The 14,294-nt window shown below is 41.8% G+C and overlaps 1 protein-coding gene and 1 long non-coding RNA gene across 4 annotated transcripts in view; both read right to left on the minus strand.

Annotated features, from left to right (window-relative positions):
• LOC131108561 (cadherin-6-like) overlaps positions 1 to 10,419 on the minus strand; it is a 354,525-nt gene extending 344,106 nt beyond the window's left edge. The window contains exons 1-3 of the mRNA XM_058059595.1: positions 10,344 to 10,419; positions 10,110 to 10,204; positions 8,914 to 8,996 (exon numbers count right to left, since the gene is read on the minus strand). The gene's annotated coding sequence lies outside the window, so the exon portion shown is untranslated. The remainder of the gene's footprint in view (positions 1 to 8,913; positions 8,997 to 10,109; positions 10,205 to 10,343) is intronic.
• An 884-nt stretch (positions 10,420 to 11,303) lies between these two features.
• LOC131109040 (uncharacterized) overlaps positions 11,304 to 14,294 on the minus strand; it is a 271,033-nt gene continuing 268,042 nt past the window's right edge. For 2 of the 3 annotated variants that reach the window (XR_009120623.1, XR_009120622.1), the window contains one exon: positions 11,304 to 11,727. This is a non-coding gene — a long non-coding RNA (uncharacterized LOC131109040). Of the gene's footprint in view, positions 11,728 to 13,514; positions 13,630 to 14,294 lie in introns of those variants that run through there. The other variant, XR_009120624.1, reaches the window with a different exon arrangement.

The raw sequence follows: 14,294 nt of genomic DNA on the forward strand, positions 1-14,294 counted from the left end.
AACAGACCAAGCCAGTGGCACAGAGGCGAATATTCTCTATTCGGAGTTAAAAATCACTTCCAACTCTTCAAATTGGTCTAATGTGCCTGATAGGGGATGGCGTTCGATGTCCATGTACGCATCCGCTGCATCCAGCAGGAGGAGCCTAGCTTAAGCCTATAACCGCTACGTCCGAAGTTCCCATTACCATTTATTTGTGTTGCATGGCTAATCCTATTAGAGTAGAATGAATGAACTCCCCATGAGGCAAAGTCGTTTGACAAGTGAGCAAATAAGTATTATGCCTCCGCCAAGTGAAGTCCAGGCGACTCCGTGGGAGGTGAGCCATTAAAACGAGGGTACAAAAACACCACGCGCAAACAGCGTGAGCCTTCCCCGTTCAGTCAACACGGGAGCCGCTATCTTGTCACCTTAATTATTGCCCGACAAACAACTGGAACCGGCAAAGACGCAGTCCCCAATCACGGCAGCTCGTTATTAGGGAGAAACCCAGCGGAGCTCGTTAGGGGGATGAAGGCCGACATGGTAAATAAGGTTAATTGGCCGATCTGTCAGTCCCAGGAAAATGCTTACACTGACATGGAACAACTGGAACATGACTTCACACCCGCCCCCATCCTGTTTGGGATCATTAGCATTTGGAGAGGGTGTCACCGTTAGTGGTAGGGTGTGAGAAGATGGACTACGGAGCTACTACCTGGAGCACTCGAACACACTGCAAACACTTTGTCACAAGAGGAATAAAACAGACCCTGAACACACCCCACACTAGCCACCCGAAAGCCCACGTAGTCACCGGCGCCCGCCAAAGCCAGTCCCAAAAAAAGGACATCAGGGATCGTTGGGATGACCAATTACTTGCGTCTACCCAGATATGAATATTCAACTGTTACACTTCTGACTCAGCCATATTGAGAATATGGGCGGGCAGTGCCCTGTAAAAGGGCCACCCTAACAACGTAGGGCTTCCTGTTCGCATATATTAGTAAGCTACCAGGCTGCTAACAAGAATGTTTGTTGACTAATAACATGGACACAAACTGGGAAATATACATTTTGGCATGGATTTTCAATGTTAACGGCGCACACGCTAGCCGGGATGCATGCTAACCGAGTGTCCACTGTGTAGCATCCAAAACTCGCTGTGAAAATCCACTGTCGGTGGAGTCCCACTGAGCTTTAATCCCAGAAAAAAAGCTTTTTTTTTTATTTTTACTTTTGTGTTCAAGCACAAACGAGGCAAGCGTACGTCTCAGATTTGTGTGGCGAGGAAGTCCACGGGAGGCAGGACGCAACGGGTGGGCGTGTCAGCAAAAAAATAGCCAGCAGTGCCCACGGGACGCCCAATTACCATTTCCTGTCCAACGCTAACCTAATGATAGTGTTGTGCCGTCGCTGCGGCGGGGGGGACCGAGGGCGCGTGTCAAGGTGCGGAATAAATGATGCGTTTTAAAAGTCATCTTCAGGGAAAATACGTCTGGAAAGAAAGTTGGATTGTGCCGTGAGTGTTCATTATAGACAGATAGAGCAATTATCCGCCACGCTTCATGGTCAGCTCTGAGTGAATAGTGAGACGTAACACGACGTATGAATACACGGATGTTATCAGCACATTCTTTCATTGCCTACTGCTTTCTTCTTACGTGCACGCCAACTCATCAAATGGAAAGTAGGATTCTGGCAAGTGTGGGGGGGTGGGGGGGTGCCCTCATGGGCTCAAGACTTTCTGCTGCTCTGCCTAATGGCAAAAGACAGCTAATTAAAAGGTCTTGTCTTGTGGGAAATGTATCCCTCATTGTGCCTGATGAAGCTGCGGCGGCAGGGATTTCAAGAAGGGAGGGGGGGGCGGGGGGGGGATATCGCCATGACGTTGAGAACGCAATCACGCATTAACAGGTCAAACGCCAGGATGGTTTTAGGGAAACGCGCAACACATTTCAAACAGTAAGAATGTCTATTTATTCTATTTGAGGTCCCGATGAGCTGGTATTATTATTACAATATTTCATATCCAACTCAGGTCTGACTGTGGGTGGAATCTCTAAATTTGTGGTCTGTTTGGTATTCCATATTTAATTTATGCGTTATTTGTATGCATGTGGTTATGTTGCTCATTTCCTTGACAAAATGCCCTAATAAATTCCTCTAAAATGCACTTTGGACATATAATTATATGCATTAATGTTTCAAAAAAGATGACAGGCCGGTTTAAAAAATGGAATTATAAAATGAAAAAAATGCCTTTGCTTGGTTTGGTCCAAATAAAGTAGAAAAAAAATAAAAATAAATTTAATTGACTTTAAATATAGGGGGTTGTGACTTAATGGCCACTGGAAAATGGGAGTCCCATGTTGGGACCATTTGGGACGCCTGCCCATGAGGACATCCCTCTAAGGAACTGAGCCCAGACCTTTGCATCTTGTAGTCCTGTTCCAACCAAACTAAAAACTTGCTGGAAAACATGGCCGCCATCAAGCTAATCGGTTTGTCTAATAAAACTTGAAAGCTCGCATTCATTCCAAAGCATTTTGACAACAACCCACAGGGGGCGCCACAAATTCCTCTCCAATCTCCACCCTGTCATAGCATCGCGTAGCCTAGCAACAAGAGCCCTCCACCGTGATGTCATTGTAAAGAATCAAACTGAAGTGCCGTCTTCAGATCCTTAAACGGGGCGGCTAATAAACATGGCCGGCTATGCGTTTGACCTTGAGCGGCAAGGCGTCCGCCAGCGCTCTTATTTATGCGCCCGTCCTGATCACATGCCAGTAAATCCCAGGTTAAACTACAGGAGCACTCATGTTAAAAAGACATGACGGGAAATGGGAAGACTTTATGAGCGTCAGGAACAAAAGCCCATAAAGCAGGCCCTCATTTAATCAGTGCTGGATGAAGGGGGACGCATCAGTGTGACTACCCCCAGGGCGGGAGAAGGCGCGGTGCCGATCATAAATCAATAGTTGGCCATAAAGCGGCGATGCTAAATAGGCGATTGACAGAAATGTGCACTTTTAAATGTTGGGCCCGGAGCGTGAGAGCGGAGAGGAAAAACAAGATGTGCGGTGATTATTCCTGCTAATGTCGGCGGTTTAATGAATTGCAGCCGATGTCAGGGCACATTTCTCCGGGGCGCAGACTTCAGCAGTTTGATGACTCACTTTGAGTTGAAATGGAATTTTCACATTAGAGAAAATAGTTGAAATGGCAAACAAAAAAAGTTTTTGTTTCCCCGACTTTGGGGGTGTCAACTTTCTACCGAGGCTGTGCTTGGTACATGCTCGGTGTCAAGGAAATCGACCGCTTTGGTCCATGAAAATGGGTCTGTTTGACAACAACCATTCTCGTATTAGCAAGGAGAATTTTGCGTATTGTTGCCCCCATACAAGACATACGTACATGTTAAGTAACTATTAGATCAGGGGTCTCAAACTCAATTTACTTGGGGGCCACTGGAGCTAAGGTCTGGGCGAGGCTGGGCCACATCAGGTTTTCCAAAAAAAAAACCCAAAAAAACGCATTTATTAAAAACAGAAAAATGAATAAACTTTGCTTTTGTTCCAATTTTCTACAATAAAAGCTCTGATAAAACATTCCACTGTTCTCAAATATCTTAATTTTTATTTTTCTACACAAAATAAGATGAAAAATAAACCAACAATAAAGAAAATTAATCAATCAATAAATAAATATAATAATAATAATAAAACACCAAATAATAAAAACTTGAGAAACCACATATAGTTGGTGGGTAGACAAATTATTTTCAGATTAAAATGAACAAAGCATTATTAGAGCCCTGTAGACATGACAAAACACGACTATAGTCACATTTATTCTCTTTTTATTTACAACATATTGCGCAACTGCAGGGTCTTGAGACACATGCTAACTCGCAAACTAGAGAGCTAGCGACCTAAACGGTAGCCTTCAAGTTATTTCCTTTAAACTTAAATAGCCAAAAACTTACCACTTCCACACGGATAGGGAGGATAACTATTAACAGTTATTTAACCTTTAACATGAACATTAATCAAACGTAATCATTTTTTCTGGGTACATGATACCATACAGCATCCATATCAAACTTTAACATTAAACTTTCATATCAAGGCGGGGGCCTCAAACTAGTGTCCTGCGGGCCACATTTGGCCCACGGGCCACGTGTTTGAGACCCCAGTATTAGATGAAAAAAAACAAAGAATCCAAATCGGAATATGCACATTAGTGCCAAACTACAGCGGGTATTTCAAGCAAACCCTATCATCACCATTCAATTACGCTTGTGTCAAACATACAGTCGGCTTGTGTTCTCACCCGCCAATGGATGGAACTCTTTCAAGCGACCAGCAAATTATCCGCCGCACTTAAACGCTGATGCATTACACCGCTTTGTTCTCTTCTCGGTGGCCCTACATACGGATAAATAATCAGGCCAGATTCATCGCACAGACCATTGTCCTCTCCCTCTCAGAGCCGGCTAACGCAAGCCAATCAGTGGACGCCAGCGTGGCTTCCAGACTTAATTACCCACCATGCCTTTGTCCCGGGAAGCACGATTGGGGGATCTAAAGCGGCCTTTAGTCGTGTGGGCTCTGATGAGATTCCACTTCCTTTATGGTTGTAATTACTGCTAATGCAGCGACGGCGAGTGTACGGATGTATGGCCGCAACATTGTGGACGCGGTTTCTCACACAGCTTTACAAAACAAGTCTACTGTAACGTTAGCGTGTGCGGCCGAATCACCACCGAATTTGGTACACACCTTTAGAAGTGACAATCATGTCTGGAAAGCAGGAGTGGTTGAAAAACATGTCTGCCATTAAACATTTATTTTTTTTTTTTGTGTTCTATTTTTTAGGATGTTCTTCCACCCGTCCACGGCTGCTGCCCACATCTGTACTGGCATCCGGTGTGAATACTAATAAGCCTGGACGGGTCCTGGTAGTCCTTGACCCGAGGTGGTCGTGAGCTCAATCACGGTTTCTCGTTAGTTATCGCATAAATAATGTAAAAAGTCCAATTCCCGCTAAAGGAACACAGCCCACCGCGTCCTTGAGGTATCATACTGGAATAGGATGACGTCCGACGTGGAGCCCTGCTGACTTATTCACCACTAAAATTCTTTATGTCTTTTTTTAATTTGCAGAAAGGTAATTGCTTTACATTATCTGCCTCTAATATGTACTTTGATTAAACTGTGATTTCATTGTGAGCTGAACCTTTTACCTTTTCTCATTTGCATGAGCGAGGTATTATTAAAGCTCTTTATGCCATTCTTGTCCACTCAACTGGAGTGGACTCAAAACTGGTAAATATAAAAAGGAGACCAGAGGAGCATTTAAATCAACATTTTTAGATCTGACCCTCCGAGATTTCTAATTATTTCTTTTGTCATTGTTGACGCGCCGACTCCAGGACTCATTAGATTTTTTTTTAAAGCCTAATAATGGCGACACAAGCATGTGCCACGAGCGTTGTTCGTATAAATCTTGGCTAAGCTGGTAGAGGAGTTTGTTGTTTTCTTCCAAAGTACTCACTAATTACATTTTTTTTAAAGCCCCCCCGGCTAACAAAGCTGCACACTTGAGTACATGCTGGAGCATTTCAGCTCGTGTAGTTTCAACTTAAATGGCGATTAAAACATGGCCTCCGAGGTTCCCTGAATGCTCTGAAGGGCGCTCGTTAAAAACACTCGGGGATTCCACCTTTTTCCACCTTTACCCTTAATGGCCGGAATACATTACCAGATCCTGGTCACCTTCTCAGAACTATTGCATTGTTGGCAAAATGAACTTCAGTGGGAGAATAAGCTTATCCTCTCATTCCATGTGGAAGTGGTACGCTCCTTTGTACTTATTTCTCACTCTGCTTGAAACACAATGGGAAACTACACGTTTTTGGAATGCAAAGCATTCCGTTCTATGTTACTGTGTGAAATCAATATCAATACCCCCGGGAAGAAGGTTGCATAATACTTAAAATTACAGCAAAATACATAATTACTGCGTTATGAATGGTACATAAAACATTGGTGTTTTAATAGTCAGCTTTCGAGGCAGAGTAGGTGTTAATTAGGTGTATTAATTAGCATTAGTTAGCTGCTTTTACATCTTTGGAACGACCAGAAAAGACACGTGTTCAGGTCTTGCAGAAGGGCAAAAAAATTAAAAAGTACAGTTTTCCTTTAAGTCGAAGTAAACTGGAGAGGTGAACTAGTTAGCTCGGTAGCTAGCTATGTCGCTGCATTGATCCTGTAGCCTGCGCAATATGATGTAAACAAACGATAGGAGTGCAAACATGACTTTAGGGGTGTTATTTTACTTTTACAGGGCTCCAATCATGTTAAAACCTGGAAGCATTGAACCTTGATAAATCTATGTTTATTGTATTTAACATTTGGATTACTTACATGTTGTTCATTTTGATGTATTCCTCTGAAAGGAGTTTTAATTCAATGATTTTTTTTTCTTTGTATTTAAATGGCCTGTAGCATTATTAAATAAATCCATTAGAATTACTTATCTTTTCTCATGGATGAACCCATCATAATTACCAGATATGGGTCCATGCCACTGATCGGACTACCCAACTAAGAGTAAACTCCATATTTTTTGTTGTACATTTTATTCATTTCAAACTTACGGGACAAATAAAAGTAGATTTCAAGCACAACAAACTGTGGCAAAACTCCAATCATGCAGGTTGTGATAATGTCCATTATGATGTAATTAACACACGCCACATAATTAAAGGAGACTACATATGCAGCTGTGTCCCTCCCCCCCGCCCTCACTCCAATTCATGACCAAGTTTAGGTAGTTTGATGATGTGTTTGACGCTGTGGAATGAGCACGTTGTCGGGCTGAGATTACGTCCATCAATCACCACCTCCTGCAGCCTAGTGGGAACAATGTGCTGCTTCTCTTATTTATTTATGCATGTTGTGGCAGTAAAGCACACCTGGCAATAAAAAGGATGTCATTGATGAATATGCACGGCGGTCGGCTCGCTGTATGTCACATGCGGGGTAAATTCATGGCAGCGATACAAGTGGAGCTCACCGCTCTTCCGTGTCTCCACGATACCACGATATGTCGGGACTGCTGGGCGAACAAGAAACAACTAAGATGTGCAGGGGCGGCAAGGCTGAGGTGGTGGAGTGGTCTTCTTCCAACCTGAAGGTTGTGGGTTCAATCCTCATCACCAGTGGGAAATGTGCTAACATTGTGGAAAAGCACTATGCAAGTGAAAGACCATTTACCATAAACATCTGACTTGCTTATGAGCAGCAAACTATAGGAAAAAAAACATCTACTAACCACTTTTCTAAAAACGGTCCCTTGTTCCCCAGGCTTCGCTACGCATCTTAAAACAAAGCACAGACTAACACACGGGACACATTTGACAATCGTTTTAGTCCTGCCTGCTAATGTAAATACAATGAATTTTGGCCAAAAATTTACTGTAAAAAAATGTTACGTTACTACAATATAGCACAAGATTACCATAATTTTATTATATTTATAAATATTAAAATGTTTAAGTATTAAGATGTGGATGGACGACTCCAGATATTGCATGTTTATTCAGCCATTTTGGATCACACCAAAGTTTAGCTAGCAACACCATTCATTCATTCATTAATCATACAAAACCATAATTTCTCTATTAAATGTATTTTCTTGTTTAATATTTCCAAGTGTCTGGAACAAATGTCTTCAGTTTTCATCTGCTCTTTTGGAATTAGCGGAAATTCCGCTGCTACTGCTGAAATATCTTGAGTATAATTAGGAAGTAGTCCAACGTTTACAGTAATAAAACAAGGTACCACTGATGTCAGATGGAAAAACACTTTCACGTACAACAACAACATTTACTGCAACATCGGGCTGGTTTTATAGCGACTGCTGCACTTTGTTAGAGAAAAAGGCTTCACTACACATCTTAAAATCAATGTTCATTTTGTTCTTCAGTGACTCAATTGAGCGAGCATTTTGCTGCGAACATGTAACTAATGTTAGCACTTGCTAGTGTTTGGCCGACTAAATATAAACATAATATATGACATTTACTATGTAGGACAAAAGTTAGTGTAAAATGGATGGCGGTCTGGACCTTTGTGTATTTCCTACACGCGGCAGGGAGACATTAGGGACGCACGGAAGGAGGCGGGGCAGAGGATGGCGCTAATGTGGTCGTCTCTTAGCACCTCTTCCCAATATAAGTTCTCTTTCAAGTCCGGTGGAGGGATCAAGCAGAACATTTTAAGCACTTAATCCCTCTTTTTTTTTTTTTTTTTTTTTTTTTTTTTAAGTCCGACGCGCCGTATCTGCTTAATTTCCACCAGCGAGACTTTCCTAATTGTCCTGCTCACTGGCTCAGGCGCTTCATTTGAAGACCCCACTTGAGACAAATGAAGACAGGGATGGAAAAATATGTCCAATTAAGTCGTTAGCATACCTTTGAGCCAGGAAAGGAAACAGCAGTACGGCTTTTTCCTTTTCTTTTTATTTCTTTAAATAGCAACTTGGAGGTCACGGTGTGCGAGAATGGTTTAATTAAATTTGCTGTAAATGAAGTTTTGTGCAAATAAAACTTTAATTATTGACCATTTGGACTGGCATCAGAGTACTTTGTGTCCTACGGAGCCGAAAGCATCGTCTTTATAGGAAAGCTTAACAAATTAAGTTGTCTTTTTTCCGGGCGATGCTTTAGCAGGATCATCAGTCGAGGGCTTAAAAACGTCACTTTTGCAAATTTTCCTAACTGATTTCAACTAAAAAAAATGCACTGATTATAATTGTAAGCTCTACGCCTGTGCTGCTCTAGATTGTATTGCTTTTACGCGACACTAAAAACATGTTTAGAGAGTAAACTAGTCAGTAAGGTGCCCGGAGTGGCGGTCCACTAACCTGAAGGTGGATGGTTCGATCCTCCATGTCCAAGCTGACGACTCGTCGACAGGGAAAGGCACCAGTCAAAGTGCTTCTGGAACCTTGACGATAGAAACAGAACTACACAAGTGAAAGTCTAGCTATGTTTTTTTTTTTTTTTTTAAGTTTATTTTGAACATAAAAAACATCCAAAGCACAACAAACCAACCAAAATCAATACAAATAAAAATACCTATGTATATATAAACGTACACATGTTCAAAAGGGAATGGGAAGAAGTCAAGAGTTATCTAGTCCCACCTCCCTAACCACCCAGATTCCAACCTCATCTCAGCAAAAACAAATGGTTTCCTTTCTGCTTTCTCATGCAATCTACATCATTAACATTTAAAAAGGAACTTGCCAAGTAATGGCTTTAAAACAGTTTAGTGGGTTAGCAAGCAAAGCTAGCTGTATCACCACGGCTACACTATGTCCATCTTAAAATCGGCTATGCAACTAATTCGGAGACGGTGTCACCATTTATTGAGAACACGGATTTAAAAAGTTGTAAAAAGAGCATTCCCCGATAACCCCATCGACAAGCGAGATCGATTTTCAGGCATGGGAATACGCTAGATATGCTTGCTAAAAGGTAATAGGAAATAATGCCACCCATGTTTATATTATTTACAATATTTGCGGAAGGAATAAGCACTGATTAACGGAGAAAACGTATACGGGGAAAACACTGCCACCTAGTGGTCATAACGGAATATTGAATTTGAAAAAGTCTCAAAATGGAAAAAAAGTTACTTTCAAATCAGGTTTTAATACGTCAACTTGTGCAATGATGAGTGTCAATTAACGAAGCAGGGTATAGTTAGTGGAATAATTAGTGTTAATCGATATACTGCACGGCGGCGAGCCTTCATAATCCTTTAAGAACTCATAACGCTTCATAATAATGGCTGGGATAGCTTCACTTTTCAGCAAAAGTGGAATAATATGACGTCAAAGGTTCCTTTTTATGTGAAGGAGCACTTAGCACTAAGCCGAAAACCGGACTAATCACCGTCTGGGGACTAATTAAGCCTGATTGCGGAGTTTAGCTTCTGTTGATGACATCTTGAGCAAAAAGCCCGAGTTGGTGGAGCCACCTCGGCAGGATCCCCCCCAGACAGTGACACCGGTTTTGTCTATTAGAAAAAATGATTATATTTGATTTTACTTACATTTATTCTCCACGGCGATGCAGCCTGCTGCTCATCTGCGACGTACGAGGAGGCCGCAAGTGTGCATGATTGGCAGCACTTCCATATTAGCACACCTGTGCAGCAGCAAAGCGAATTCATCCGTTTTTTAATAAAACAAAAGCCAAAAAAGAAATACATTAGCGGTCTCGCATTTTTGTTGGAATATGAACTGCATCATTCATTCAGTATAAAACGTATGTTGAACGTTCTTACCTTGTCGCAAAGAGTTTGTGCTTTTCAATCAAGGTTTATTTATGGACGCTGGCGTTTCTTCTCTCTACGGAAGTGCAGCAACCAGCACCTGCCAGCTCACGCGCGCCCCCCGCTTTTTCAGGCCAGTTGGAGTACTGCAATACTTTCACGTCTGGCATTTCTTTGTACATTCTAACTGTACATTTATATTGAATATAATATTAAATTTTATATTACAAATATATTTCATTTATATTCTGCAATATGTACTTAATTTATTTTACATTTATTTTTCATTAAATTCATTAAATTCATTAAATTCTTATTATATATATATATATATATATATATATATATATATATATATATATATATATATATATATATATATATATATATATATATATAAAACACTGTTTGCTTCACCTTCACACAAATATTTCAACCAAAAAGCAGCACAATGTGTTTAAAAGAAACAACTTTAAGTGTGCCAATTGTTGCTTTCCCGAGGCCATTTGCAAGGAAATGATACCAGGAACCATAGAGGTCAGAGGTCACTGATTGTAGCAGCAGATCAAATATTGGTGAGAGCTGCTGCCTCAGTTTAAGGACGTTTGTGGTGAGAATTCAAAGTTGCAAAGGGAGGAAGGAAAGGTGTGGGGCGAGGTGTGGGGGGGGGGGGGGGGGGGGGATTGGACTCTAATGGCTGAGACCTTGATCAAATATTGATTGTGCTGTGGAGAAGTCCTGAATCCATCCATGCAACCCGCCTTTATTGAATTATCATTCCGGCTTCGCTCCTGCAAGCCTCCTGCAGAGCAACCCAGCCGTGACTTTCATGTGCAACTTTTTCTACATTTAGACTGCTCATTTTTGCATAAATTGCAACAAAAGGCATATGGCGGGAAAGTCCCGCGGAGGTGTTTATAAAAGGTAGCATTGAAATAAGTGCACTTTATTGCTACACACAGCTGACACACTTTTACATATGGTACTATATAAACTCTGCCTTGCAGTCTACCCAAATACACAAAACTCTATAAAAAAAAAATAACGGCTGCCGTGTGCACACAGTTCTGCAGGGAGGACATGACAGATGGACAGCAAACGCTACACATGCCTCCGCCAGCGCCCGGGAATACGCACACAAGCCCCACCAATTAGTTAGAGATATGCGGCAGCCGCGGTGCCACACTAATCTTACAGTGCACTTAGCGTTTGAATGACGATGCCGCCGGTAATTAGCCTTGTCATTTTACATGCAACTCCCGTTTCCACATTTGCATCGCCCAAATAAAGTGTCCGAAAAACTTTTTAAAGAGGTCAGCCACGGCACTGTGTACTGCGGGGGGTGTCCATGTGCGTCACGGGGGCCCCGTTTGGAGTCCGCGGCTCTTTTCCACACCTGCAAAAATGGAGAAAACAAGAGTTATTGTAGAAGAATAAAGTCAAAATATCACTTTATTTATATTCATTCATTTTCTACTGCTTATACGAGGGGGGTGCTGGAGCCTACCCCAGCTGTCTTCGGATGGGGCGGGGTACACCCTAGACTGGTCACCAGCCAATGACAGGGCACATATAGACAAACAACCATTCACACTCACATTCATACCTATGCACAATTTGGAGTCGCCAATTAGCCTAGGCCGAGATGGCCGAGGATGGGATTGAACGTGGGTCTCCTCGCTGTGAGGTCTGCACGCTACCCACTTGAACACCGTGCAGCCTTTATTTATATTATTTTTCTAATAATACAACTAAATTGGTTGTTTTCTTTGCTTTTTATGATAACTTTCTTGAAGTTTCCACGTCCATATAAGGAACTCCGCCCTCTGTGACATCACAAAGGGCCAGATTTACCACGCCTTTTGAAACTGAGCGTTTTCAGCCATCCCAAACTTCTTTTAGGGCTTACTCCCAAATGCATTATACTCATTATCTGAAACTTTGACGTCGAGAATACAACATTCTAACTCCATTTATAGGTCAGAAAAGTGGTCCCCTTAAATATTAGCCTGATATCTCGTTTAACCGTTTTGTCTCGCAGGCTTTAGAGTAGTCAGAGGTCAGAAGAAACGTGGCGGAAATCAAACAAAGAGCCCCGTGGTGTCCTTTGAGTGACCACTTAATGTATGTACTCAGGAAGAATTAATGCTTTTGTGCAGTTCATGCATGCTAGGCAAATCCATGGACAGATGCGCCAGTCCAAATCCGTCATATGGCGGCTAACGTGGCTAACACACATGATGCGCTGTCGCCTATAGCGGTAGGATGCATAGTGGAATCAAAGTAATAAAAAAATAATAATAACATGAGCCGGTGTGGCTGTAGGCGACCAGGTTGAAGCATTCTACCGTTATTCTATAGTCTGTGACATTTCAACCCACAATGCATTGTGCTGAGCTGCACTTCCTGTGACCTGAACACGCCCACTTTGGCCTAACGCACGAATGAGATAAATAAGTCAACAAGGCTTTATATTCTCGCTGTTTGGGGCCCGCCTCCTCTCAAACAAGGTGGAAAGATTCTTCCTATACTGACATTTAAAGTGCATTTGATACGCCCACCCCCACCCCGCACCCCCCCGCACCCTGACATTTGGCCCATAAATAAAATATAGTGTGAATTTCAAAAGGAAAGAAATCCTGCCCATCAAGAAGCAAAAGTGACACAAAGTGGCTTTTACTTGAAGGAAGGAGGCTGCACACGCAACATGCTGGGGGATACGGTATACTGGATACTTCATTAGGTACGCTTTGTAGCGGTATTACACGCTGAAATACTGCATTCCCGGAGCTGAGAGAGTCAACATATTAACCGCGTAACGTGAATATCGACAAGAAATAATCATAACAGAGTGGCGGGCAAGGCCGCGCGGTGTAATAATCAGCGTGTGGACTTTACGACTTCATATTCCAGTTAATGAGCCCTGGAGGTAAGTGTGATATTATTTAGGACACGGAGTCCGCTTCATTCTGAGCCCATTTGCAAACAATAGCTTGGCACACGCCGGCCGCCTCTCCGTGCGGCCCGATTGGTCGGGGAGAGCAAATCCGTTTGTGTTTAAGCACATCTGTTGGTTGGCCACACCGTGGGAATTCAGAGTATAATCACCCTGTGAAGGCAGCATGGAGGGAGGGAGGGAGGGAGGGAGGAAGCGAGCTAAAGCCGAGTCCCTGGCACGTCCGTGTCTCCTCTCATCGTGTCGTCCAAGTTGGCTCGCCACCGCCGACGGGACGGACCCGGGCGCTTATCCCGCCGCATCGGAGCGGGCCGGAACGGCAGGAAAAGCGACTGTGTCACACTTGCCATGGGGAAACGCAAACACAAACATAAACAATGCTTTCCTACGTGGATTTCAGCTCCAAACATTTCATTGTCAAACAATAGCTAGCCATGGGGTCAAAGTTCACAGGTATTTCATGTTAGGCTGCTTCAATTTTACTGTAGGCCTTTTTTTCGGGGGGAACCTTATATGGTATCTTATAGGGTGGCTTAATATCTCCAAATATAAAAATAAAAATAAAAATAAAAATAAAAATAAAAATAAAAATAAAAATAAAAATAAAAATAAAAATAAAAATAAAAATAAAAATAAAAATAAAAATGTTGTCAAACAATAGCTAGCCATGGGGTCAAAGTTCACAGCTATTCCATGTTAGCTGCTTCAAATTTTACTGTAGGCCTTTATTTTTTTGGAACCTTATATGGTATCTTATAGGGTGACTTAATTTCTCCAAAAATAAATAAAAATAAAAATATTAAAAAAACATCAGCATCTACTAAAACATCAGCATCTACTAAATAAAAATAAAAATAAAAATAAAAATAAAAATAAAAATAAAAATAAAAATAAAAATAAAAATAAAAATAAAAATAAAAAACAATAAGAGTTACAATATAAATTTAAATTAAAATATTTAAAAAAAACATCAACAACTACTACTAACCACTTGGACAATCATTGTC

Source organism: Doryrhamphus excisus, chromosome 21 (assembly GCF_030265055.1).
Source record: "Doryrhamphus excisus isolate RoL2022-K1 chromosome 21, RoL_Dexc_1.0, whole genome shotgun sequence".
Taxonomy (NCBI): domain Eukaryota; kingdom Metazoa; phylum Chordata; class Actinopteri; order Syngnathiformes; family Syngnathidae; genus Doryrhamphus; species Doryrhamphus excisus.